The following is a 25,074-nucleotide window of genomic DNA, read 5'->3' on the forward strand; positions in this document are numbered from 1 at the left end:
TCAGAGCAGAATTTGTACACTCCGTCACAATCCACTTTAGTTCCCTCGTCCTTAAGAGAATGCCTTCAAATGCAGAAAAAAATTCTTTGTTCTCTCAACACATGTGCTATCCAAAAACAGTTTGGTGAGCTCTATAGGGAGGCCAAGTCAACCACCTCTACCCTGTTCTGTTGTTCTGTAACAACCAGCCCAAATGTTTACCCAGAAGTGTCTTATCTAGAGCCATTGTCTTGCCTTCCTGCTTTTTTTCCAAACAGCCTGCTCTTCAACTAAACCAACATTCATACAGTAAATATTTTAATAAGCAGCTCACATACAGTATTAATAAATTACAGAGCAGTACCGCATTTTTCATAGATACTTGAACAGGTAGGTACAAACACAAGGTTCTTTCCTCAAGGAGTTTATAATCTGACAGTGACAGTGCAAGCAAGATTGGGCCCTATGATGGATGATTTAACAAGAAGATAAAAAATACTTAAAATAACCTTATGCTTATTTAATGAAACCTTAATCTTATATTTAGTGTCTGTATAATATAGTGATTGAGTTCCATAGATACTATAGATGGATTTGATTGCTTATCAAACCAGTGGGAGGGAAGGAAAGAAAAACACAGATGTTTTACAGAGCAAAGTCCTCTTAGGAGAGCTTCATTTACAAGGAATTCTAATGACATCGTTACTATTCCACGCATTTGTTGAGGGAGGAAATTGCTTTATTTTCAATATTATCATTAATATTTTTTAAACATCTGAGCATGCTAGTTGCTTAATAGTCATAAAAGACAGCCTTGTCTCAAAGAGCTTAAAATCAATCTTACTCAGCCTCCAATGCAAGTCTACTGCTTACGTACATATTCTTATACATGCTTCCTATTGAACTACAAATGCAACATTCTTCTCTAGAAACATCAGCTATAAGTACTTTACAAGAAAATCTGCCGCTTGGCAAATTATCTGATATTTCCCATTTAAGATCTGATATTTACTGAAATCAAGATAACACCCAAAACCAGCAACCTCTGGGTCAGAGTCAAGGTTGTTCTGTTTAGGTCTCAGATTATGCTTATCACTCAGGTATCTGTTATGTTGTGATGACACATCTATTTCTTTATACTTAGTAGGAGTAATATCTTTATCATATGGACAGCATAAAATTATGTCTAACTGTTCATTTTCTTTATTTAAAAGCATTTGGGCTTTATACTTTAGCAACCTTAAGAACGTCTTAAAATGAAGATTTTATCTCCTCTATGCAGGATTATTCCGAAAATATATTTTCTAATGCTTTGGTCAGTCCAATTTTGGTGTGTACTGTCTTTCCTTCTCTTTAACTGTTTACTTATCTCTCATTCTCTCTGTCTCCAAGCTTCTCTATCTTTCCCTTGTTCTAGTGGATCTTTTCTTATTTGTATATGATGCCTTTGAGTGTTACACTCAAAGGAATGAGGGGTTCTCCCATGTGGAGTGTCTCTGTTATACTTGGTCCTAATGAAATAGAATGTGATAACGAGAGTACATTCTTATTAGTAAAGTGAGTGACTTCCTTTCTGTTGATAATGGTGCAGCCACACAGAAAGTACCTCTATCTGGAGTATTTCCTAGTTTCTGCAGCACCGAGGAAGGGGAACTAGTGGGCTAGCTAACAACGGCTTTGTATTCTATCAGCAATGGCTTTTGGTCATAATGATCTTTTTCAGCAAGCATTTCCTAATAGAGTATCTGGGATGTTGTAAAAAAAAAATTCTAATAAAATATGTTACCACATCTACCTTATGGCCCTCATTACTGTCGTGTCCAAGCACTTCATGATTTTTTAATGTATTTATCCTCACCTTCTGAGATAGGGAACTGTTATCATCATCCCCATTTTATAGATGGTGAACTGAGACACCGAGAGCCTAAATGACTTTACTAAAGTCACACAACAGGAAGTTTCTGCCAAAGCAGGGACTTGAACTTAGGTCTTCTAAGGCTTATGCTAGTGCTTTAACTACTAGACCAGCCTTCCTTTCCAAACGGGGCCATCCCAGATGCAGCTAGCTAACAAAACTGGAAATAACTCAAAAGCTGTGACAAAAGTGAGACCAATCCAGCTAAGAAAAGTCTTGCACTGAGTTCTAAAAATAGTGTAATTGGAGGATGTTTTCATGGTGAGAGAGTTCCATATAGAGTCTGTGAACCAAGAAGGCCCTTCCCCAAACCCTATCCAGACAGAACCTTGATGGTGGAGCAGCATGTTGACTGTGTGTTCTAATATTCCTTACTATCAAGTAAGCTCCCACAGATAGAACATAGCATAACTTCACTACATAACAGCTTAGGGAAAGATATGAAGTATGCCATATTGATTTGAAACTGCAGAGGAAAATTTATTGAGGTAGAATAAAAGCACTCAATTGGTATTTAGCCCAGACACCAGAACTAACTACTCTTAATTCCTGTGAAAAGTATTACGGGATTGTCAGTAACCACTAATGGTCAGACATTGTTTTTACATGTCAGCTGAAAGACAGGACCTCCAGCAATACAGCAGACCTTAGTACCATATTGGGGCACTGATTCAGTGCTGACTTGAGATAATAGCCCTCTCTACTGAATCACCAACACCACTTCCTGCATCATACATCACACTGGTTATTTCCTTAGAATTCTGCCATTCAATTGCTGACCAGGTCTACACTGCTTAGCTTTATTATCACTTTCATTGTCATAATTTTCCATTCTTCAAAGGTAGAAATATTTTTGTTGAAAGTGCCAATCTTAATTACAAGGAGGGTTTCTCATGTATGAGCCCTCTTAACTGAGGAAAGTTTCAGTGGAACTGTTGACTTTTGTTCCAAGTTGGTTGTTGGCAACAGTCATTGTTATGCTAAGATTTGGTTTTGTTTCATTTGTGGATTTCCTGCTTTCTTGCAATGTTCATTTCTCCATAAAAGTGGTTTGGATCTCTGTATTTAACATTCCTCTATTGAAATATGTATACAAAGAATATCACAGGGATTGTATTCACAAGAAAATTAAGTTTGTATTAAAACAGGACTTTGAGGAGTCATGTTAAGTAACAAAATATTAAATACAACTTTGGAGTCAGTGCAGACAGGGACAAGCTGTGTTTAACATCATATTATCTAATAGTAAGTAAACCCTACCAGAACTAAATTCACTGCTCAGTTATAGATTTGTGGGGTAGTGCAGAGTCAGAAAAGGATTTATCATTGCAGGTTGAACAATGCAGTCTTTTTAGAGTTTTTAAACTTTTCTGGAAGGTACAAAGGTAATTTATCAGTCGTGGCTTCGTCACATCATTAGAGCACAGGATAGAATCATAGAAATTCAGGGTTGGAAGGGACCTCAGGCGGTCATCTAGTCCAACCCCCTGCTGAAAGCAGGACCAATCCCCAACTAAGTCATCGCAGCCAGGGCTTTGTCAAGCCTGGCCCTAAAAACCTCTAAGGAAGGAGATTCCACCACTTCCCTAGGTAACGCATTCCAGTGTTTCACCACCCTCCTAGTGAAAAAGTTTTTCCTAATATACAACCGACACCTCCCCCACTGCAACTTGAGACCATAACTCCTTGTTCTGTCATCTGGTACCACTGAGAACAGTCTAGATCCATTCTCTTTAGAACCCCCTTTCAGGTAGTTGAAAGCAACTATCAAATCCCCCCTCATTCTTCTCTTCTGCAGACTAAATAATCCTAGTTCCCACAGCCTCTCCTCATAAATCATGTACTCCAGCCCCCTAATCATTTTTGTTGCCCTCTGCTGGACTGTTTCCAATTTTTCCGCATCTTTCTTGTAGTGTGGGTCCCAAAACTGGACACAGTACTCCAGCTGAGGCCTCACCAATGCCGAATAGAGGGGAATGGTCATGTCCCTCCATTTGCTGGCAATGTTCCTACTTATACAGCCCAAAATGCCATTAGCCTTCTTGGATACAGCTCCTGGTTACTGTGTGGGAAACATTTTAGGAGTTTAATGCTGATGGTCTGGATCCAAGGTCCCCTCAGGATTTCTTCCTTATGCAGGTATGTGGTCAAGCACACAATTGTGACGCAGTCACAGGTCTGATGCTCTGGAACTCCTCTGTATGAAGCCAGCCAGGACTCTGGGTAGTGTGACTCCCCTCAGGGCACGCTGTCTGGGGCAAAAAGCCTACTCAGCTTAGACCTTCCTGGTCTGATCTCGGAGCATTCAGCATCCTTGTTCACACTGTACACTTCTCCTTGGTGGGTCCACCTGGATGGGATCCCTGAGGAAGCCAGAGGGCCCTGCACCCCAACTCCACAGTCAGCCATGACTCTCAGCCAGTGTTGTAAAACAAAAGGGTTTATTAGTTGACAGGAACGCAGCGTAGAACAGAGCTTGTTAGCACAGAAATCAGTGACTTTCAGCAAAATCCATGCGTTCGTGTTGTTCTAGCCAATCCTTCAGCCACCCGCTGGCCAGGTTCTCAGTGGCACTCTTTCGAATTAAAATAAGAAAAATGTTTGCAACACAATGTATTCATCTTGCATGTGGTTCTGTTCAGCATTAAAAGACTATTAAGATTGCAGTTTCTGACAACCACAAAGAAATCAGAAAGTGGAAGGGTCAAAGCTGACACAGAGAATAATTTGCCCACTACTATACTGAGCAAACAGCAATGAAGTCTCAAATACTGCTGACCCAGCACACTAACCCACACCAGAGGCAATGTAAGGACAATTGGTTAAGCAAAGATACATTGTGCAAATCATGGAAAAAATTGTGGTATATGGGGGAAGAGAGAAGTGGGGAAGCAAAATCTTCTATATTCTTCCAGTTTAAGATTGTTGCTTTTCTCACAGACAGGTAAGGTTCCACACATATTTAAAAATTGTAAGTTTTCATCTCTTGAAATAGGAATGATTAGATGGTTCAAAGTATAACTAATGGGCTATGAATCTTTCACCTCCAGACCACTGGTTCCAATCCATCCTAACACATTAGTGACTGAAAATTGTTTCTATCTGACTAGTGTTCAATGGGCTATGTGAAATCATTTGAAAATCTCAGTCTAGTTCTTAGTGGGACATGGTTTCACATCACAAAATCCACCGCTACAATTGAACCTCTTGTTTGTAGTCTCACCAAAGAGACCAACGACTGAATCTGCCCTAGAGAATAAACAATCGTACGTCTCTGTGTGGTACCTCCAGTTGTGAAGCACATTGGTAGTGGGTGATTGTGATGCGGCAGCCGCCCCTCACTGGCAGAAAAGGGGTTAAAAGCAGCCCTAGGGAGGCTGTGCCAGAGGTAGCCAATTAGAAAGGTGCTGAGAGGAGTAGCCAATCATGGCCTGGCAGGCCCATATAAGAAGGGCTGCAGGCAGAGCAGCATTGAGTAGCTAACTGGAACTCAAGGGAAGAAGCCCCAGCAGGGGGAAGAAGCCCCAGCAGCTGGGACAATTCAGTGCTGCAAGCAGGGACTAGAGAGCTAGAGAGAGCTCCTGGCTGGCTGCTAGGGCCTACAGGCTGAGGCAAGGGCAGAGGAGGGTGCTGGAGCTGCATGGGATGCGGCCCCAGGATAATGAACTGCAGTTACCACTGATGGAAGTGGCTGGGTGGAGATTGCAGGTCCCCTGGAAGGGGAGAACATGGAGTGTGGCACAGCCGGAGGGCAGTGTCATGAAGAGGATACCACGGTCCTGGGAGTCATGTGGGTCCAGAAGCAGAGGTGATGGTTGATGAGACACCATCAGAAGAGGGCGCAGAGCTAATTCCCAAGAGAGCCAGTAGGAGGTGCCACAGTGGTGAGCCTCACCCTGTCACAGTGATACAGAGGAAACTTGCATTGCCACTACATGAGCTGTACCTATTCTCTGGAAAGGTAATGTACTGAAGTTTGCATAGCTAGCAATATTGCACTAGGCTCACTTTAAACTCATAGACTCAGTTTTTAAGGCCAGAAAGGACTATCGTGATCACAGGCCATAGTACTTCACCCCGTGTAAAAGACACATAACCTCTGGTTGGCTTACTGGTGTTACCTCTGTTCCCCTAAAACACCAACCCAGGGTCACACTTGTATTAGTTTTATTACAATACCACTGTTAGGTCAGACAGAAAAGGGAAGAAGCTTATTTATATACTGCATTCATATTCACATTCACCTCATTCATTCCCTCATGTACCCACACACTCACACAAACAGAGGGTTACCGGAGACAGCATGGGAAGCCAAGAAGCCGAAGCGTGGTAGATCTGGTGTGTCCCCCTGCAGTCATGGATCTGGGCTGGTGAGCAGGTAAAGGAGCAGCAGCTTGTGTGCGTGGCTGCTTCCTTTTATTTTGGAACTGGGCACTCCTGTCAAGTACATCGAGTTTTTCTTCTGTGTCCGTCACCGAGAAGCATTCCCAGTCCCTGTTCCTTTCATGCATCTTTTCTTTACAGCACTCCGTGGTTGCCTTCTCAGGGCAGATTATATCAGACACACCTGGCTCCTGTCTCCAGGCTCTTTTCTCCTTGCATATTTCTCCTGAAGCATATTCTCACCAGCAATTACACACTGCACCATAGTAACTCTTAACTCAGGAACCAATCCATGCAACAAACCTTGATGCCAACTCTGCCCACATATCTACACAAGCGACACCATCACAGGACCTAACCAGATAAGCCACACCATCACCAGTTCATTCACCTGCACATCCACCAATGTAATATACGTCATCATGTGCCAGCAATGCCCCTCTGCCATGTACATTGGCCAAACTGGACAGTCCCTATGTAAAAGGATAAATGGACACAAATCAGATATTAGGAATGGCAATATATGAAAACCTACAGGAGAACACTTCAATATCCCTGGACACACAATAGCAGATTTAAAGGTAGCCATCCTGCAGCAAAAAAACTTCAAAGAGAAACTGCTGAGTTTCATTTGCAAATTTGACACCATCAGCTCAGGATTAAACAAAGACTGTGAATGGCTAGCCAACTACGAAAGCATTTTCTCCTCCCTTGGTTTTCACACCTCAACTGCTAGAAGAGGGCCTCATCCTCCCTGATTGAACTAATCTCGTTATCCCTAGCCTGATTCTTGCTTGCATATTTATACCTGCCTCTGGAAATTTCCACTACATGTATCCGACGAAGTGGGGATTCACCCACGAAAGCTTATGCTCCAATACGTCTGTTAGTCTGTAAGGTGCCACAGGATTCTTTGCTGCTTTTACAGATCCAGACTAACATGGCTACCATTCTGATACTTTTCTCCTTGCAGTTCCTCTCTGCCCAGTCCCCCATACACTCCCTTGTTCACACCCCCTTATCTTCCACACACACACTCCCTTGTTCACACTCTCTCTGATTGAGTGATGGGATATTACAAAGCTTGGCAGTTCATACAAGTGGTAACTTAAAAAGGTTACAGAGCTTGCAAAGGTTACAAAACTTAAAAGGCTATGCGAACAGTAACTGAAGTTACAAAAAGAAAAGGAGTACTTGTGGCACCTTAGAGACGAACACATTTATTTGAGCATAAGCTTTCGTGAGCTGTAGCTAGCTCACAAAAGCTTATGCTCAAATAAATTTGTTCGTCTCTAAGGTGCCACAAGTACTCCTTTTCTTTTTGCGAATACAGTCTAACATGGCTGCTACCCTGAAACCTGAAGTTACAAAGTCTGCAACAAGGTTGCAGAACTTAATGATACAAGTTACAGATCTTACAATCACATTTGAGCGGAGGCTTTACATAACATTTCCTGCCCCTTGCTCACCCAAATTGTGGTGACCATCCAAAGGGAAATGACATGCCTCCGCTCATCCATGCCAGTGCTTCAACTGCCAGAACAATTCCAGATTTTCATTACACGTAGCATGTCCACAGTAACAGAAATACATATCAAAATGTTGACCAGAGGATGTAACTATGAGCATCAAACAGCCCTTCTCATGTACAACATTTAGATGAAAATCAGAACATTTGGTGGGAAGGTAAACAATCAGTAAAGGGGGTAGTTATACACACGCTTTTGGATGGAGGTGGCCACTACGGGAATAGGTATGTGATTGACAATTTGGCAGGAGATGGAGGGGTAGGGAAAGGGCGGGGTCTAAGAGTAAAAGAGGGCTGTGAGTATGGTTTATTGCCATTCCTTGCCTAATATGGTATCTTCCCTCTTCCCAAACACCATACACCATAATGCTAGCAATGAGACAAGTGCTACAAGACAAATATGAAACACAGAACACAGAACATGAGACAACATAGAAGGGGTTTTTTTGTTGCGACGATGCACCATGGTATGTTTCAGTTGTTCTTCAGCTGGTAGCAGCTCTTTTGATTGCCTAAAAAACAGAAGCTGCAAAAAGGACTTAAACATTGTGAGGCATAAGCTATCGTAGAGAAGAACACGGGGTTGGGGTGGTTTCCCCCTACATGCTTCAGCTGTCCCCACTGGACCCACTTCCCATGGGGGCCTCAGTCAATTTGGAACACTGTATCGCTTCCCTTATTACATATAGTAAATGGCCCCTCCCACCTTGCTTGGAAGGGCTTAGTGTTCCATTTCATGTACATTACCTGATCACCCACCTGCCAGGCAGGTGGTTTCTGTCGCCCCTTGTCCATTTTTTCCTGAACCTGTCCCATTGTTTGCTGCATGAGTTGAACAGCTTGAGGAAGTTCCTCCCGTAGAAGTTTACACCACTGGATCAGTTCCGGACTGGTGGGGTTGGAGGGGGAGGGGACTGATTGTGATCGCATAAGGTGCAGTGGTTGTCCGAACATTAATTGGAAAGGTGTCACTGAGCTACTGTACCGGGATCTACTCCTGATTATGGCTAACACTAAAGGCAAATGTTTAGTCCAGCCCCGCCCCCCCCACCTTCTCTGACAAGACTTTAGACAGAGCTGCTTTGATGGTATGATTCATACGCTCCACCTGCCCAGAGCTATGAGGGTGCCTAGGAATATGCAGCTTCCGCTGTATTCCCAAAGCATCCAACAATGCCTTCCAGACCGCCAACACAAACTGGGGTCCCCTGTCCAAATCAATCACCTCGGGAGATCCATATCTACAAATGATCTCCTTGAACAGAACCTTAGCTATTTTCATAGAATCATAGAATATCAGGGTTGGAAGGGACCTCAGGAGGTCATCTAGTCCAACCCCCTGCTCAAAGCAGGACCGATCCCCAATTAAATCATCCCAGCCAGGGCTTTGTCAAGCCTGACCTTAAAAACTTCTAAGGAAGGAAATACCACCACCTCCCTAGGTAACACATTCCAGTGTTTCACCACCCTCCTAGTGAAAAAGTTTTTCCTAATATCCAACCTAAATCTCCCCCACTGCAACTTGAGACCATTGCTTCTTATTCCGTCATCTGCTACCACTGAGAACAGTCTAGAGCCATCCTCTTTGGAACCCCCTTTCAGGTAGTTGAAAGCAGCTATCAAATCCCCCCTCATTCTTCTCTTCCGTAGACTAAACATCCCCAGTTCCCTCAGCCTCTCCTCATAAGTCATGTGTTCCAGTCCCCTAATCATTTTTGTTGCCCTCCGCTGGACTCTTTCCAATTTTTCCACATCCTTCTTGTAGTGTGGGGCCCAAAACTGGACACAGTACTCCAGATGAGGCCTCACCAGTGTCGAATAGAGGGGAACGATCACGTCCCTCGATCTGCTAGCAATGCCCCTACTTATACATCCCAAAATGCCATTGGCCTTCTTGGCAACAAGGGCACACTGTTGACTCATATCCAGCTTCTCATCCACTGTAACCCCTAGGTCCTTTTCTGCAGAAAAAAAAATGGCCCCAAGACACACACTGTATTAAAATGTAATTCATACTTTACTACCATACTATAAATAAAAGGGAGAGCATTTGATGAAGTTTCAGATCACTTACATTTTTGCTTGCCAAGTGCACTTTAACCATCTCAGTCTATTCTTTCACTATTAAGAACTGCATCTGCGTCCAATGATTTGAAATTCCCATCATACATGGAAGAATCTTTTTTCATGTCTACATACTATCCTGAGCTGTGTTATACTCATTTAAATCTATGTAATATTGTTTCATTTCATATATTTGGTCTTATCTAAAGAGATGATTACTACTCAACTCAGAAGAGATATACTTAGAAACTAATCTAGCACTTTTACAAACCTATATTTTTCCAGTAATATTTGGATACATATGAGTAACAGCTATTAAAATGTTGCCTATACATAAGTATCCATAGTATGCCCCTGCTCCTACCTGCACCTTCTTACTGCTTTTAAGGACCAACCTCTTCCCCTCCCCGATATACTCATGCACAAAAAATAAACCACCATAGAAGTAGGAAACCACTAACTCGGTGCTATGGGTTTTCATGGGGAATGCTTCTACCCACCCAAAAACGCATAAGTGAGGTACATCCTCCTTCCCTGGGTGGTAACCCTTCAATAAAATCTACCTGGAGGCGAGCCCACGGACCTCCCGGCTCTCCCTGATGACCTAAAGGCAGCTGATCCTCGGATTCCCCTGGTTGGCGTGGGTTAAAAGCAGCACATATAAGACAATTCTGTACCCAATTGGTCACGTCCTGTCACTGTCCTCGCCAGCGGGCTATGTCTATTGGGCTCCGTGCTTGCTCTATTGAGGTTACCCAACCCACCGATACTGAATTGATCTCCGCTACAGGGCATTCATGTTTTGCCCCTTTTGTCTGAAGCAAGACCCTGGGTAGTTGCTCAGCACCTGGGGTATTTTGGTATTGGACCCCTCGAATTACTAAGGCCAAGGTCCACTGAGCTGTTAGGGGGCTTATTCCTTCACCCACTTACTTCCCTGGTCCTTCTCGCATCAACGGAGAGCAACAATACCCGAAGTCCAAAGGTGCAAACAATTCAATGTTTATTGCGGTGAACTTCCAGCAAGCATGATTCCAGTTTCCTTCCTTAGTGTCCCCCTTCCCAGCTCTGACACCACAGAGCCTTACACCTGTGTCCCTGTTCCCATTCCCCCCTTAGCAAAACATGATTCCAATTTCCCCACCCCCGTTCTGTTCCCATTCCCTCCCTTAGCAAAACATGATTCCAATTCCCCATTCCCTGTTCCCATTTCCCCACCCACCCACTCACTTCCTGACTGACTGCAGACTATATAGTAAAACTTGAATTCTGCTTAGCTATACCTTAACCAATCATGTTACTGAAATTTAACTAACCAATCCTAACATATTGTAACATGATTATTTAACCAATTATATCCCACCACCTTAATTAGTTTACACCCAGCAAAATTAATTATACAGCAGACAGGAACAATCCCAGAACCAGACAGAGATTATACAGACAAACAATAGGGAAATGGGGACTACAGTGATAGAACAACAAAGAAGTGAGGATTTCACATCCCAGCTATTGATAAGTGAGTTCTTGCCAGACAGGATGCTATCAAACTAAGTTTCCTTTTACATCTTCTAGGCACTTCCCTTTCTCTGGAGGGGATAGGCACTATCAGGACAGGATTGTATCCTAACAGCCCCATAGCACCTTCTGTCAATGTGACTAGTTTGGAATGTGAGGATGTGACCGGTCGCTTCCCAGCTTATGGCTGCCTCTGCTGCTTAGCCAAAGGCCTTCGCCTAAGAACAGGGCCTCAGACTGTCACAGTAAGAGAAGGACCTTACACCGGCAGACAGTGATTTTGATTCTCTCTTTTGTACCTCTATAACTAGCTAAGTGATAAAAATACACCTAAATTCTTAGAGTATAGGCCTTTACAGACAGGCCTGAATATCTATATCCTAATGTGAGCCATCCTTGGATTACTTAGTCCTGCTTGGGTGAGATTTCCTGACAATATATATTTTAAGGGGGTCTGGGTGCTCTGAATAATAACTTGATTATCTCCTACCATCACCGCCCATATTACTGCCAGACATTCCCTTTCACATGGGCCAAACTTTTGCTCCACTGGTGTTAAAAGGTGTGAACAGAATGCTATGAGGGCTGTTTTCTGCAATGGGTCCGCTTGTAACAACACCACAGCCAATGCCTGAGGACTGGTGACGACCCTCACATATATGGACTCTCCAACCCGTACAAGTCGCAGTGTCGCTGCTCGCAACAAAGACTGCTTCAGCTCGCTGAAAGCTGCTTCCTGTTCCAGGCCCCATTGGAACTGTGCCTCCTTCCTCAATAGGCTATAAAGGTGTTTGATGATACATGCATAGTCTCATATGTGGGCTCTTATAAAATTAAAAGACCCTAATATGGCCTGTAGGCCTCTCAAATCTTGCGGGGCTGGTAGATACTGCAATGCTGACAATCATTGTTCACTAATAGACCTTCCTGTTTCTGATAGGGTAACCCCCAGGTACTCCACCTGTGGTTCTATTAATTGTGCCTTTTCCAGGGATGCCTTCATGCCATACTGTTGAATCCACTCCAGTACTCGTTCAGTCCTCCCTTGGGCATCTGCGTTGTCTATTCCCATTATCAGGATATCATCCACATATGAGACCACCCACCCCTTATCCCCTGGAGGGAGATGCTCTAACATTTGGGTCATTACCTTATGCGCAATAGCAGGCCACTGAAATCCCTGGGGTACACGGGTAAAGCAATACTATACCCCATCCATGTGGAACGCGAATCAATCCTGCGATCCTTCCTCGAGCAGGATAGCAAAGAAACAGTTAAACAAGTCCAGTACAGAAAATCTTTTAGCTTCTCTTGGTATGTCTTGTAACATCTGGGTCATGTCTGCGACTATTGGCGCCCACTGACTCTCCCATAGTCGACACTCAGTCTCCTTGAGAAAGGATGTGTGTGTGTAAGGACAAAATGTAATATTGTATTGATTAATGGACATTGGACCCAACCCATGGTGCCTTATGTTAATCGCTGTTTCTATAATGTAACCACCATTGTTAGTTGTGATATTAAGTTTACTGTGCCTATATGGACTGTACAACATTTAGATGCCTATCCTGAGCTCGACAAGGAGGTTTCTCCCATTTCATAGAATCATAGAATATCAGGGTTGGAAGGGACCTCAGGAGGTCATCTAGTCCAACCCCCTGCTCAAAGCAGGACCAATCCCCAATTAAATCATCCCAGCCAGGGCTTTGTCAAGCCTGACCTTAAAAACTTCTAAGGAAGGAGATTCTACCACCTCCCTAGGTAATACATTCCAGTGTTTCACCACCCTCTTGGTGAAAAAGTTTTTCCTAATATCCAACCTAAATCTCCCCCACTGCAACTTGAGACCATTACTCCTTGTCCTGTCCTCTTCTACCACTCAGAATAGTCTAGAACCATCCTCTCTGGAACCACCTCTCAGGTAGTTGAAAGCAGCTATCAAATCCCCCCTCATTCTTCTCTTCCGCAGACTAAACAATCCCAGTTCCCTCAGCCTCTCCTCATAAGTCATGTGTTCCAGATCCCTAATCATTTTTGTTGCCCTTCGCTGGACTCTCTCCAATTTATCCACATCCTTCTTGTAGTGTGGGGCCCAAAACTGGACACAGTACTCCAGATGAGGCCTCACCAATGTCGAATAGAGGGGAACGATCACGTCCCTCGATCTGCTCGCTATGCCCCTACTTATACATCCCAAAATGCCATTGGCCTTCTTGGCAACAAGGGCACACTGCTGACTCATATCCAGCTTCTCGTCCGCTGTCACCCCTAGGTCCTTTTCCGCAGAACTGCTGCCTAGCCATTCGGTCCCTAGTCTGTAGCGGTGCATTGGGTTCTTCCGTCCTAAGTGCAGGACCCTGCACTTATCCTTATTGAACCTCATCAGATTTCTTTTAGCCCAATTCTTCAATTTGTCTAGGTCCCTCTGTATCCTATCCCTGCCCTCCAGCGTATCTAACACTCCTCCTAGTTTAGTATCATCCGCAAATTTGCTGAGGGTGCAATCCACACCATCCTCCAGATCATTTATGAAGATATTGAACAAAACCGGCCCCAGGACCGACCCCTGGGGCACTCCACTTGACACCGGCTGCCAACTAGACATGGAGCCATTGATCACTACCCGTTGAGCCCGACAATCTAGCCAACTTTCTACCCACCTTATAGTGCATTCATCCAGCCCATACTTCTTTAACTTGCTGACAAGAATACTGTGGGAGACCGTGTCAAAAGCTTTGCTAAAGTCAAGAAACAATACATCCACTGCTTTCCCTTCATCCACAGAACCAGTAATCTCATCATAGAAGGTGATTAGATTAGTCAGGCATGACCTTCCCTTGGTGAATCCATGCTGACTGTTCCTGATCACTTTCCTCTCATGTAAGTGCTTCAGGATTGATTCTTTGAGGACCTGCTCCATGATTTTTCCAGGGACTGAGGTGAGGCTGACTGGCCTGTAGTTCCCAGGATCCTCCTTCTTCCCTTTTTTAAAGATTGGCACTACATTAGCCTTTTTCCAGTCATCCGGGACTTCCCCCGTTCGCCACGAGTTTTCAAAGATAATGGCCAATGGCTCTGCAATTACAGCCGCCAATTCTTTTAGCACTCTCGGATGCAACTCGTCTGGCCCCATGGACTTGTGCATGTCCAGCTTTTCTAAATAGTCCCTAACCCCCTCTTTCTCCACTGAGGGCTGGCCATCTACTCCCCATGCTGTGATGCCCAGCGCAGCAGCCTGGGAGCTGACCTTGTTCGTGAAGACAGAGGCAAAAAAAGCATTGAATACATTAACTTTTTCCACATCCTTTGTCACTAGCTTGCCTCCCTCATTCAGTAAGGGGCCCACACTTTCCTTGGCTTTCTTCTTGTTGCCAACATACCTGAAGAAACCCTTCTTGTTACTCTTGACATCTCTTGCTAGCTGCAGCTCCAGGTGTGATTTGGCCCTCCTGATTTCATTCCTACGTGCCCGAGCAATATTTTTATACTCATCCCTGGTCATATGTCCAACCTTCCACTTCTTGTAAGCTTCTTTTTTATGTTTAAGATCCGCTAGGATTTCACCGTTAAGCCAAGCTGGTCGCCTGCCATATTTACTATTCTTTCGACTCATCGGGATGGTTTGTCCCTGTAACCTCAACAGGGATTCCTTGAAATACAGCCAGCTCTCCTGGACTCCTTTCCCCCTCATGTTAGTCCCCCAGGGGATCCTACCCATCCGTTCCCTGAGGGAGTCGAAGTCTGCTTTCCTGAAATCCAGGGTCCGTATCCTGATGCTTACCTTTCTTCCCTGCGTCAGGATCCTGAACTCAGCCAACTCATGGTCACTGCCCCCCAGATTCCCATCCACTTTTGCTTCCCCCACTAATTCTTCCCGGTTTGTGAGCAGCAGGTCCCACATTTCACTGGGAATGAGCCTCATTGCCATTATGATAAAAACACAGGCCATCACTCTTGGTGGGAGACTTTGCTTGGGTGGAGCCCCAATGCAACACGTCTTTTAAATATCATGCTCCACCCCATTGTGGTGATCATTGGTTTCCAAATTAGACTAGCAATTGGTCTGGTTCTGCTGGTTTATTGGATACAATGACTGATGCAGCGACTGAAATGGACAGAAGATCAGACCCAGTACCATGGAGTAAGGATGTGATGGGGATACTCACTCAGCGCAAGCACCCCATCAACGGAGGGACTTGATACCAGTCAGCTCTGTGTTTTTGCGGAACCAGGGCGCAGTATCTAGCCTGTCTGACTCATGAAAGACACCCTACCACCACCAGTCTCTGCCTGAATCAAAACGAATCAGAGAAAAGGCTTGCAGAGAGCAGTGAAGAGTGTTGGGAGACACACCTAGACCCCTCCTGACAAGGGTGCCAAGATTAAGACATCTCCATTAGCATACAGAACGGAAAACAGAGACAACTCCCCTAGCCTCCTCTGCATGAAAGATGGGACAGAGAGACATCTCAATTTGCATACAGAATGGAGAACAGAGAACCGCACTGAACTCTGGGATCAGAAAAGCAGGGACACACTGCATCATGGGAATCTCTGCTCCAGATGTTAATGAACCTAAGCCTGCACACTCCCAGCTCAGCAACTATCAGACCAATTCTAGTAATAAATCCTTGATTGATATCCAAAATACTGAAGCAGCCTAGTTGCATTGTGAGCTCCCTTGAAGAAAACACCACCCATAGCCAAGAGTGATCAGCTCCTATTGTCTAGCCTAAAGAAAACCCTTAAATCATCAGTTTACCCATAAACAAATCTAGTGTTCTCCCTTGAACCATTGTATTTTCTCTACAAAAACCCCTACATATGCCTAAGTAAGTGTTCTGATGCTTCGATCCAAACTATGCATCAGTTCCACTGGGAATCTATCTTGTCCTACTGATTGTGCTGGGGGCTCTGCCTGTCTCCAGCCCTCAGGACCCTGAGCCACCACCATCCCCGGGAACCCCGACCAGCATAGGCAGCGAGTTATATCTCCACGTGGTGCCTTAGGGCCCAGCTCCACCAATATTTGGAGCCGGGTATCGTCCCCCCCGACCCCACCTGCTGCGGCCCCCCCGTGCCTCCCCCGAGTGTCCCCTGGCCCCCTCTTGCTGCCCCCAGCCCCCCCGTGCACCTCCCCGCGCCCCGGAGCAGAGCATCCCTGCCTCTGCTGCTTCTGTGCAGCTCCATGCTGCCTCCCTGCAGCAACTGCTGCTGCAGGGTCCTAGTGCATCCTATCTCCACTGCCAGGGCAGACGGACTGACAGCCTGCCCTTGCACCTCAGACCCTTCCCTTTTCTGGCTGGACCCTCCACCAGCACAGGGGGCCTCCCTGCCCGCAGTCACTGCTCCTGCCCCATGCTGGACAAGGGGGCAGCCCCAGTGAGGCTACAGGCAGGGGCAACAGCAGGGGAGGAGGCGCACGCAGCACCCCCTGGCACCCACCACAGGGGAGGTGAGGGAGATTCCTGGGCCTGAGAGGGGCCCTAGGAGTGCATGCAGTGACAGTGGTGGGGGTGAGTGTGCTGCTGGGGGGTCGGGAAAGAGGGGCTCCTTCCCCAGAGCTCGCTGCTGCCAGCAGGGAAAGGACTGGGGGAGTCCTCCTCTCTGGCCCCTGTCCTGGAGCAGCCTGCCTGCACCCCAAACTCATCCCCAGCCCTGCCTCACCCCAGAGCCCAGACCCCCAGCCAGAGCTTTCACCTCCCCACTGCACCCTCTACCCTATCCCTGAGCCCCTCCAACCCCCCAACACCTTAGCCCCAGCCAGAGCCCTCATCCCCCCGCACCCCAACACTCTGCCCCAGCTCTGAGCCCCCTCCAACATCACAAACCCCTCATCTCCAGTCCCAGCCAGAGCCCTCATCCCCCCACACCCCAACTCTCTGTCCCAGCCCTAAGCCCCCTCCAACACCACAAACCCCTCATCTCCAGCCCCAGCCAGAACCCTCATCCCCTTGTACTCCAACCCTCTGCCCCTCATCCCCCTGCACCCCATCCCTCTGCCCCAGCCCTGAGCCTCTCTAACACCGCAAACCTCCCAGCCCCAAACAGAGTCCTCACCCACCACACTCCTACTCTTGCCCTGAGCCCCTCCCACACCCAAACCCCTTATCTGCAGCCACACCCCACAGTCCTCACCCCACACCCCTCACCTCTGCACCCTCTCTCATCCCCAAACTCCCTCCCAGAGCCTGCCCCCTTCACTCCAATCCCCAGCCCCAGCCTAGGGCCTGCACTCCAGACCTCCCCCACCCAAACTCCCTCCCAGAGCCTTGGGCAGGTGGGGGGCGGAGTTTGTTGGGGCGGAGTTTGGGCGGGGGCGGGTTCTCAGCACCACCAAAATTTCTACAAACCTGCCACCCCTACCGACCAGTTCAAGCCTCGTGGAGTGGGTGAAATCCCCCTCTTTCTCTCTCTCTCTGTTTTCCTTTCTACCTTAGGTATTAACCTTTAATAATGTATGTTATGTTGGTTTAGCCCTCTTTGTGTAGTTATCACCATTATTCAATAAATAACTTTTATGGTTAAACTGGTTGCTTCTCTCTCGCTCTCTGAACTTTACTCTTTTGTGTTTTTAGCTTCCCCCATTTACTCTGCAGCAACGCTTCTTTTACCTAAAGTAAAGATCCCTGTAGTGCCCAAAAATACTGTGGGATTTGCTCATCAAGTGGGTTACTACCAGTACAATTGTAATGTGAAAGTGGGATAGGGATGTGTTAAACCTGTGGCATATAAGGGGGGAGACGGGGGCAGCTGAAAGTGCTGCTTAGCCCAGCTGATTGAGACCAGGGGCACATAAGGGTGACAGCTTGAAGGTGCTGCTTAACCCAGTCCGTTGAGGACAGGGACATATGAGGGTATCAGCTTGAGAGTGCTGATTGACCCAGTCCGCTCAGACTTGCTCTGTTAGTGTGTGTGTGTGTGTGTGTGTGTGTGTGTGTGTGAGAGAGAGAGAGAGAGTGCATGCATGGGTTCCTCTAGTTCTAGGGCTGGAGGAACCCAGCTCTGGGGAACCTAGGTCTTGCAAGGTAGCTCCATTGGGAGGGGACTTGGAGAAGGAAGGAGTAGAGCTCCATATGAACACAGAAGTGACATAAGCAGTACATTAATAGAAATACAGAACCCCCCTCCCCCCAGCAGCGGCATATTATCGCCTAGGCCAACAAAGCCTAGGCCTAGGGTGGCAAATTTGCAGGAGCGGCAAATTTTTAATAGTAGCATTTTTGTAATCGCAGCATCAGTGAAGCGTGCCGTGATTCTACCAATCATAGCGCATATTGAAACCACCCATGACAGCACGACGCCATTTAGTAAAGAACATGCTTGCTACAATCCTAAGCATTAACAATATGACCGGAAGGAAGAAACTAAGTGGTTCTCAATTAAAAAAAAATGCTAGAAAGAAAGGGAAAATGAAATGATAGCAAAAATGCGCAAAACGTATTCCTTTGTTGTATCAGTTAGTGCCAACAGTGAGACAGAAAAAATACTTGAAAGTAGTAGTGAAGTAAAAAGTGAAAATATTGGTGTTGATATTGAAAATATTGATGTAATTAAAGTACATAGTGAAAGTAAGGAAGAAATTCCGGCTGTGGTTAGTGTTGAAGAAAATGCTCCAAATACTAGCATATCGGAGACTACTGGGAATTATGTTGATCTGGATATCTTTGACAATACTGCAGAGATTTGCGAATCATGTTAATCAGAAATTCAATCTGACATGGAAATATCTTCCATAAGTGACGACCCGGCCCAATGGATAGTGATGCTACTATTGAGAATTTATCAATGCATGGTATTAAACAAAATATTGAGAGTGATTTTACTAACTCAGAAAGACAATATACTGATAAAAAGTGTGTTCTAACAAAAAATGTGTTTGAACGACATCTTTTAAATGGTGAAGTAAAGCCACGGCAATATCCTGTATATTCCGAGAGCAAAGGAGCCGTGTTTTGTGCCCCATGTCGATTATTCGGCGGGATCTCTAGTCTGGCGACGAGTGGATACCATGACTGGAAAAAATATATCAGCTTGACTACGTGAACATGAAAATTAGACTGAACATAAAACATGTGTACTGACAATGGTGAAGAGAGGCGAGATATCTGGAAGAATTGATACAAATTTAAAATATCAAATGGAAGAAGACATTATTTATTGGAGAAATGTGTTGAAGAGGATTGTAGCAGTGGTAAAGAAACTTTCAAGCAGAGGACTTGCATTTAGAGGTAAGGTGGAAAAATTTGGATCACCTTATAACAACAATTACATGATGGCCCTTGAGCTTGTCGCAGAATTCGATCCATTTCTAGCAAATCACATTGCACGTTACGGAAATGAAGGTCAAGGTAACGTATCTTATCTTTCATCCTATATATGTAATGAATTTATAAAATTGATGGCTTCAAATGTGATCTCAAATATTATTAAAGAAGTAAAAGAAGCCAAATATTTCTCAATAAGCGTTGACTCAACTCCCAACATGTCTCATGTTGTTCAATTGGCTTTTATACTGAGATACGTAAACGATGATGGCATACCAGAAGAAGGTTTCTTTGTTTTTTACCAAATACTGGCCACAAATCAGAACAGTTAGCTGATGCTGTACTTTCAACTTTGAATTGTTATGGATTAGATATCGCAAACTGCCGTGGCCAGTCGTACGACAATGCCACTAACATGTCTAGTGTACATAACGGGTTGCAAGCAAGAATAAAGAATATAAATCCTTACGCTGTGTATGTGCCTTGCTCTGCACATTCTTTAAATCTGGTTGGAGTATGTGCAGCAGAAAGTTGTCAAGAAGCACGTTCATTTTTCTCAACTGTCCAACATCTTTATTCATTTTTTTCTGCCTCTACTCACCAGTGGGAGCTTTTACTATCTAATTTGAAGCCAGGCAGTAAAGTAATAAGACTTTCTGAGACTCGATGGTCATCTTGAGTGGAAGCTTGTCATAATTTGAGTGAAAACTGGAATGCTATAATTAAAGTCTTAAATACAATAAAGGAAGACGCTACTGAGAAACCTGTTACACGTAATGAAGCTGCAGGCCTGCAGCAAAAACTCCATCAACTTGAGGCAGCTTTTATGGCTGTATTTTGGAGCTCACTCTTGGAAAGATTTCATATAACTAGCCAAAAACTGCAAAATGTTTATATTGATATACAGATAGTTGTAGAACTCTACAACTCACTAACAAGATACATTAACTCTATATGGGACTTGTTTGATATGTACGAAGAGACAGCCAAAGAAAAATCTGAAATTGAAGACTACGAATTTGACGCAAGACAAAAAAGAAAGCATAAACTTCAATCTGATGAGACACACGAAGTTGAAGTGGAAATGTGTGGTAGAGATAAATTTAAAGTAGATACCTTTGTAACAATACTAGATCTTGTATGCTCCAAATTAAAACACAGAAGTATGCGTATCAAGAAATTTATGGCAGATTTCAGTCTCTCTCTAATATTACCAATACTTCAACAACAGATATAACAGTTCACGCTAAAAAATTACAGCTATACTACCAAGGAGATTTAGAAGAATCATTCGTGAATGAGTGTTTACATTTTCGATCGTATTTGGAAGGTGTCGAAATTCCTGAAAATGAAAAGAAGTCAATTTTAAGATATTGCAGCCTTCTTCGAAATCGAAACATTCATTCAGTATATCCAAATATTGATATTGCCTTCCGAATGTTCGTTTGCACACCTGCTACAAACTGTTCAGCGGAACGATAATTTTCGGCATTAAAAAGGGTGAAAACTATTTGAGGGCTAATCTCAGTGAAGAAAAAGTAAACTCCCTTTCTCTCCTGACAATTGAAAAGGATCTAACAACTTCTCTGGATTATACAAAATTAATTAATAAGTTTACCGCTCAAAGGTGTAGGCGTAAACAAATGTAATTACTTACAACTCACATACTTTTATTTCTTTTATTGTATCTACATAAAATAAAAAATAAATATTTGATATACACTGGACCCCCGCTTGAACGCGGGGTTTTGGATCCATGCACAGTCCCGCTCTATAAGCGAAATCGCGCTATACAGACATGCGTTCAAGCGAGGGTCCGCTGTACTTGTAATTTTCTTTATAATAAAACTTGTAAATGTTCAATTATTTTAATGATATTTTGATTCATTTTCATTCAAATTAATTTGTAAAAAAAACTAAAACAAGTTCATATGGGGGGGCGATTATTTCAGGGCCTAGGGGTGGCAAAATCATTAATCTGCCACTGCCTCCCAGAAGAGTAACCCTAATAAATGAGCATACCCCAAAGTCACGGGCATATTTGGTAACAACTGAAGTCCTCAAATCATGATTTAAAGACTTTAGGTTACAAGGAATCCACCATTTACTTTAGTTCAAACCAGCAATGACCTGTGCCCTATCCAGCAGAGAAAGGCAAATAAACCCCAGGGCCTCTGCCAATGTGACCTGGGGGTAAATTCCTTTCCGATCCCAAATATCGTGATCAGTTAGACCCTGAGAATGTTGGCGAGACCCACCAGCCAGACACGTGGGAAAGAATTCACTGTAGTAAATCAGATCCCTCCCCCGCTAGTGTCCCATCCATGGCTATTAGAGATATTTGCTACTAGCAGTTGCAAATTGCCTACAATGGCACGTGTAGTAGGAAGAGGCCCTGAAACATAAGCCCATGTATCAGAGGCCTGGTATGAGGCCTTGGCTAGAGTAGTCAAAACCTTGCTGATATAAAGCAAAGTTAAGTTGTGAGCAAGAGATAGGCCCTTCTCACAGAATTTAGCAAGCATAGGGCTGATATTGCAAGAACATATATTCCTAAGAGTTGCTAGGCATAAAGCACTTACACAAGCACATTCCAGAAGCATGGTACCAGAACACCCTGATACCGAACACATTCCCCAAAGATAACAGGAACACACTGACCCAACTTAAGGATAAGGTCAGGATAACAGCATGATGAATAGATATGTTTTGATTGAACCTACAGGTACAAGGCAATGGGTGGCACCCTAATACATCAGAGGGTGGCACCCTGATACGTCAAGGGTGATACATGACTTGTTTGTATTGGTGTATAAACATGTATCAGAGGGAGTGACTTTGTCAAGCCGAGGGGGCAATGGAAAGTCCCACCACTGACTGAGCTGCATCCATTGTTAACAGGCATCCATGTGCTAGTGTAACTGTAGACATTGATCCGGGGAGCTATCGCTGTGCTTTGCTGATAATAAACCTGACCAAGCACCTTTGCACCTTAACCGATGTTGTGGTCATTGGGCACTTCACTCAAGATCTGCTGTGCCAGCTATCTGTGCAGACGTGGTACAGCACACAGGGAGAACACACGTATACACAGCCAAACATCTGACAACAGCACATAGCCCATCTCATCATACCATCCCCTCCATAAACTTATCAAGCTCGGTCTTGAAACCAGTTAGGTTTTTTTTACCCCCACTGCGCTGCTTGGGAGGCTCTTCCAGAACTTCACTCCTCTGATGGTTAGAAACTTTGTCTAACTTCAAGCCTAAACTTGCTGATGGCCAGTTTCTTGTTATTGTGCCAGTATTGGCCCTTAACTTATATAACTCCTCTCCCTCCCTGGAGTTTATCTGTCCCATTGATTTATAGAGAGCAATCATATCTCCCCTCAGCCTTTGTTTGATTGGACTAACCATGCCAAGCTCCTTAAGTCTCCTCTTGTAAGGTAAGTTCTCCATTCTTCTGATCATCCCAATAGCCCTTCTCTGCATCTGTTCCAGTTTGAATTCATCTTTCTTAAACATGGGAGACCAGAACTGCACACAGTATTCCAGCTCATGTTTTACCAGTGCCTTGTGTAATGGGTATTACACTTCCCTATCTCTGCTGGAAATACCTTGCCTGATACATCCTAGGATTACGTTAGCCTTTTTTATGTCCACATTACATTGGAGGCTCGTAGTCATCCTGTGATCAACCAATACACGCAGGTCTTACTCCTCCTCTGTGGTTTCCAACTGATATGTCCCTAGCTTATAGCAAAAATTCTTGTTGTTAGTCCTTGCAAGTGCATGACCTTGCCCTTTGCACTATTAAATTTCATCCTATTTCTATTACTCCAGTTTTCAAGGTCATCCAAATCTTCTAGTATGATATTCCAGTCCTCCTCCATATTGGCAATACCTCCCAACTTTGTGTAATCTGCAAATTTTATTAGCACACTCCCACTTTTTGTTCTAAGATCATTAATGAAAATGTTCAATCAGATTGGTCCCAAGAACCTTGAGGAACCCTGTTAGTAACCTCCCTCCAGTTCATCTTTCATTAGGACTTTTTGTAGTCTACGCTTCAACTAGTTCCTTAAGCACCTTTCAATTCTTGTATTAATCCCCATCTTTTTCAATTTAACTAATAATTTTCCTCCCATGCAGAATTCTATCAAATGCCTTACTGGAATCCAGGTAGATTAGGTACACTGCATTTCCTTTGTCTAAAAAATCAGTTATCTTCTCAAAGAAAGAGATCAGGTTGGTCCAGCAAGATCTAGCTTTTACCATTAAACTATCTTCTTTAAAGATTGAATAGTAACATTTGAAATCATGAATACAAAATTCAGACAGGGAAAGAAGGGGGAAAATATCTACATATTTGCCAAAATTCGTCCATTACCCAGGGAACTGCTAACAGCGGAGTTTCCATGGCAGTTTGTAGTAAGCGGTTTAGGGGCCTCTCTCTATAGGTACAGCTTTGCTTCAGCAACATAGATGGACATAGCAGCATCAGCCTTTGTGACCTGCACTGGACAGGCCATGTTTCATTTCCTGTGTGAAGAGAGAAGAGACTTTGTCTGCATGCACTGCAAGCTGGGAGCTCTGATGGAGGATAAGGAATGTGGTTTTTAGGAACACACTTCCTGCATAATAACATGGGCCATAGGACTTCCCTGAAATAATTCCTGTTTGAACTAGAATATAATATATATCTTTTCAAAAAACATTAATCTTTTGAAGACTGAGATGCTTTCTTCTTACCTAAGTTATTGGGTCCATCACACAGATATCTGGGTGAAATTTAATGGCCTATGATACACAGAGGTCAGACTTTAACTGAAATCCCTGAGAATTTTGCAGTATTGTCTCTTAGATCTGAGATTAAATACACAGTCAACACTCTTCTGCTTCTACGGGAACCTCTACACTCCAAAAAAACAAACAAACCTGAGCAACAAGTCTCAGAGCCTAGGACAACTGAGAGGCTTGTGCTACAGGGCTAAAAATAGCAGTCTAGACATCCCCTTTTGGACTGGAACCTGGGCTCTGAATCCAGCACAGGAGATGGGCCTCAGACCCTGGGCTCCAGTCTGAGTGGGAACATCTGCACTGCTATTTTTATCCCCACAGCACAAGCCCAAGTCAGTTGACCCGGGATCTGAGACCCGCTGCCACAGGAGTTTTTTTGTTTTTGCACCGTAAACATAACCTAGGAGGGGGTTCTCAACCTTGTTCTTTCTGAGGCCCCCCTCAGCATGCTAGAAAAACTCCAGGGCGCAGCGTGGGGGAGGGACCCTTGGGCATAGGCATAGTTTGACTTCTATTTTGGGGGGTGCAAGGACCGGCGGGGCTCTGGCCAGCTCCACACAGTGGGGTCCAGGGAGGGAGCACCACCTGCACCCTCTGACTCACCTCAGCAGGCCACCCACC

At 44.5% G+C, this 25,074-nt stretch overlaps 2 long non-coding RNA genes across 2 annotated transcripts in view; one reads left to right on the forward strand and one right to left on the reverse strand.

The window, feature by feature from the left end:
• The window catches only part of LOC119565724, a 28,174-nt gene extending 6,705 nt beyond the window's left edge, over nucleotides 1-21,469 (forward strand). Inside the window, exon 3 of the long non-coding RNA XR_005224529.1 lies at nucleotides 19,326-21,469. This is a non-coding gene — a long non-coding RNA (uncharacterized LOC119565724). The remainder of the gene's footprint in view (nucleotides 1-19,325) is intronic.
• Nucleotides 5,938-7,726, reverse strand: LOC122464881. Its single transcript, XR_006289282.1, has 3 exons — nucleotides 7,636-7,726; nucleotides 7,237-7,444; nucleotides 5,938-6,468 (listed from the first exon to the last, which is right to left on the reverse strand). It is a non-coding gene; the product is annotated as an uncharacterized LOC122464881 (long non-coding RNA).
• Nucleotides 21,470-25,074: the final 3,605 nt, after the last annotated feature.

This window comes from Chelonia mydas, chromosome 3 (genome assembly GCF_015237465.2).
Source record: "Chelonia mydas isolate rCheMyd1 chromosome 3, rCheMyd1.pri.v2, whole genome shotgun sequence".
In the NCBI taxonomy this organism is placed as follows: domain Eukaryota; kingdom Metazoa; phylum Chordata; order Testudines; family Cheloniidae; genus Chelonia; species Chelonia mydas.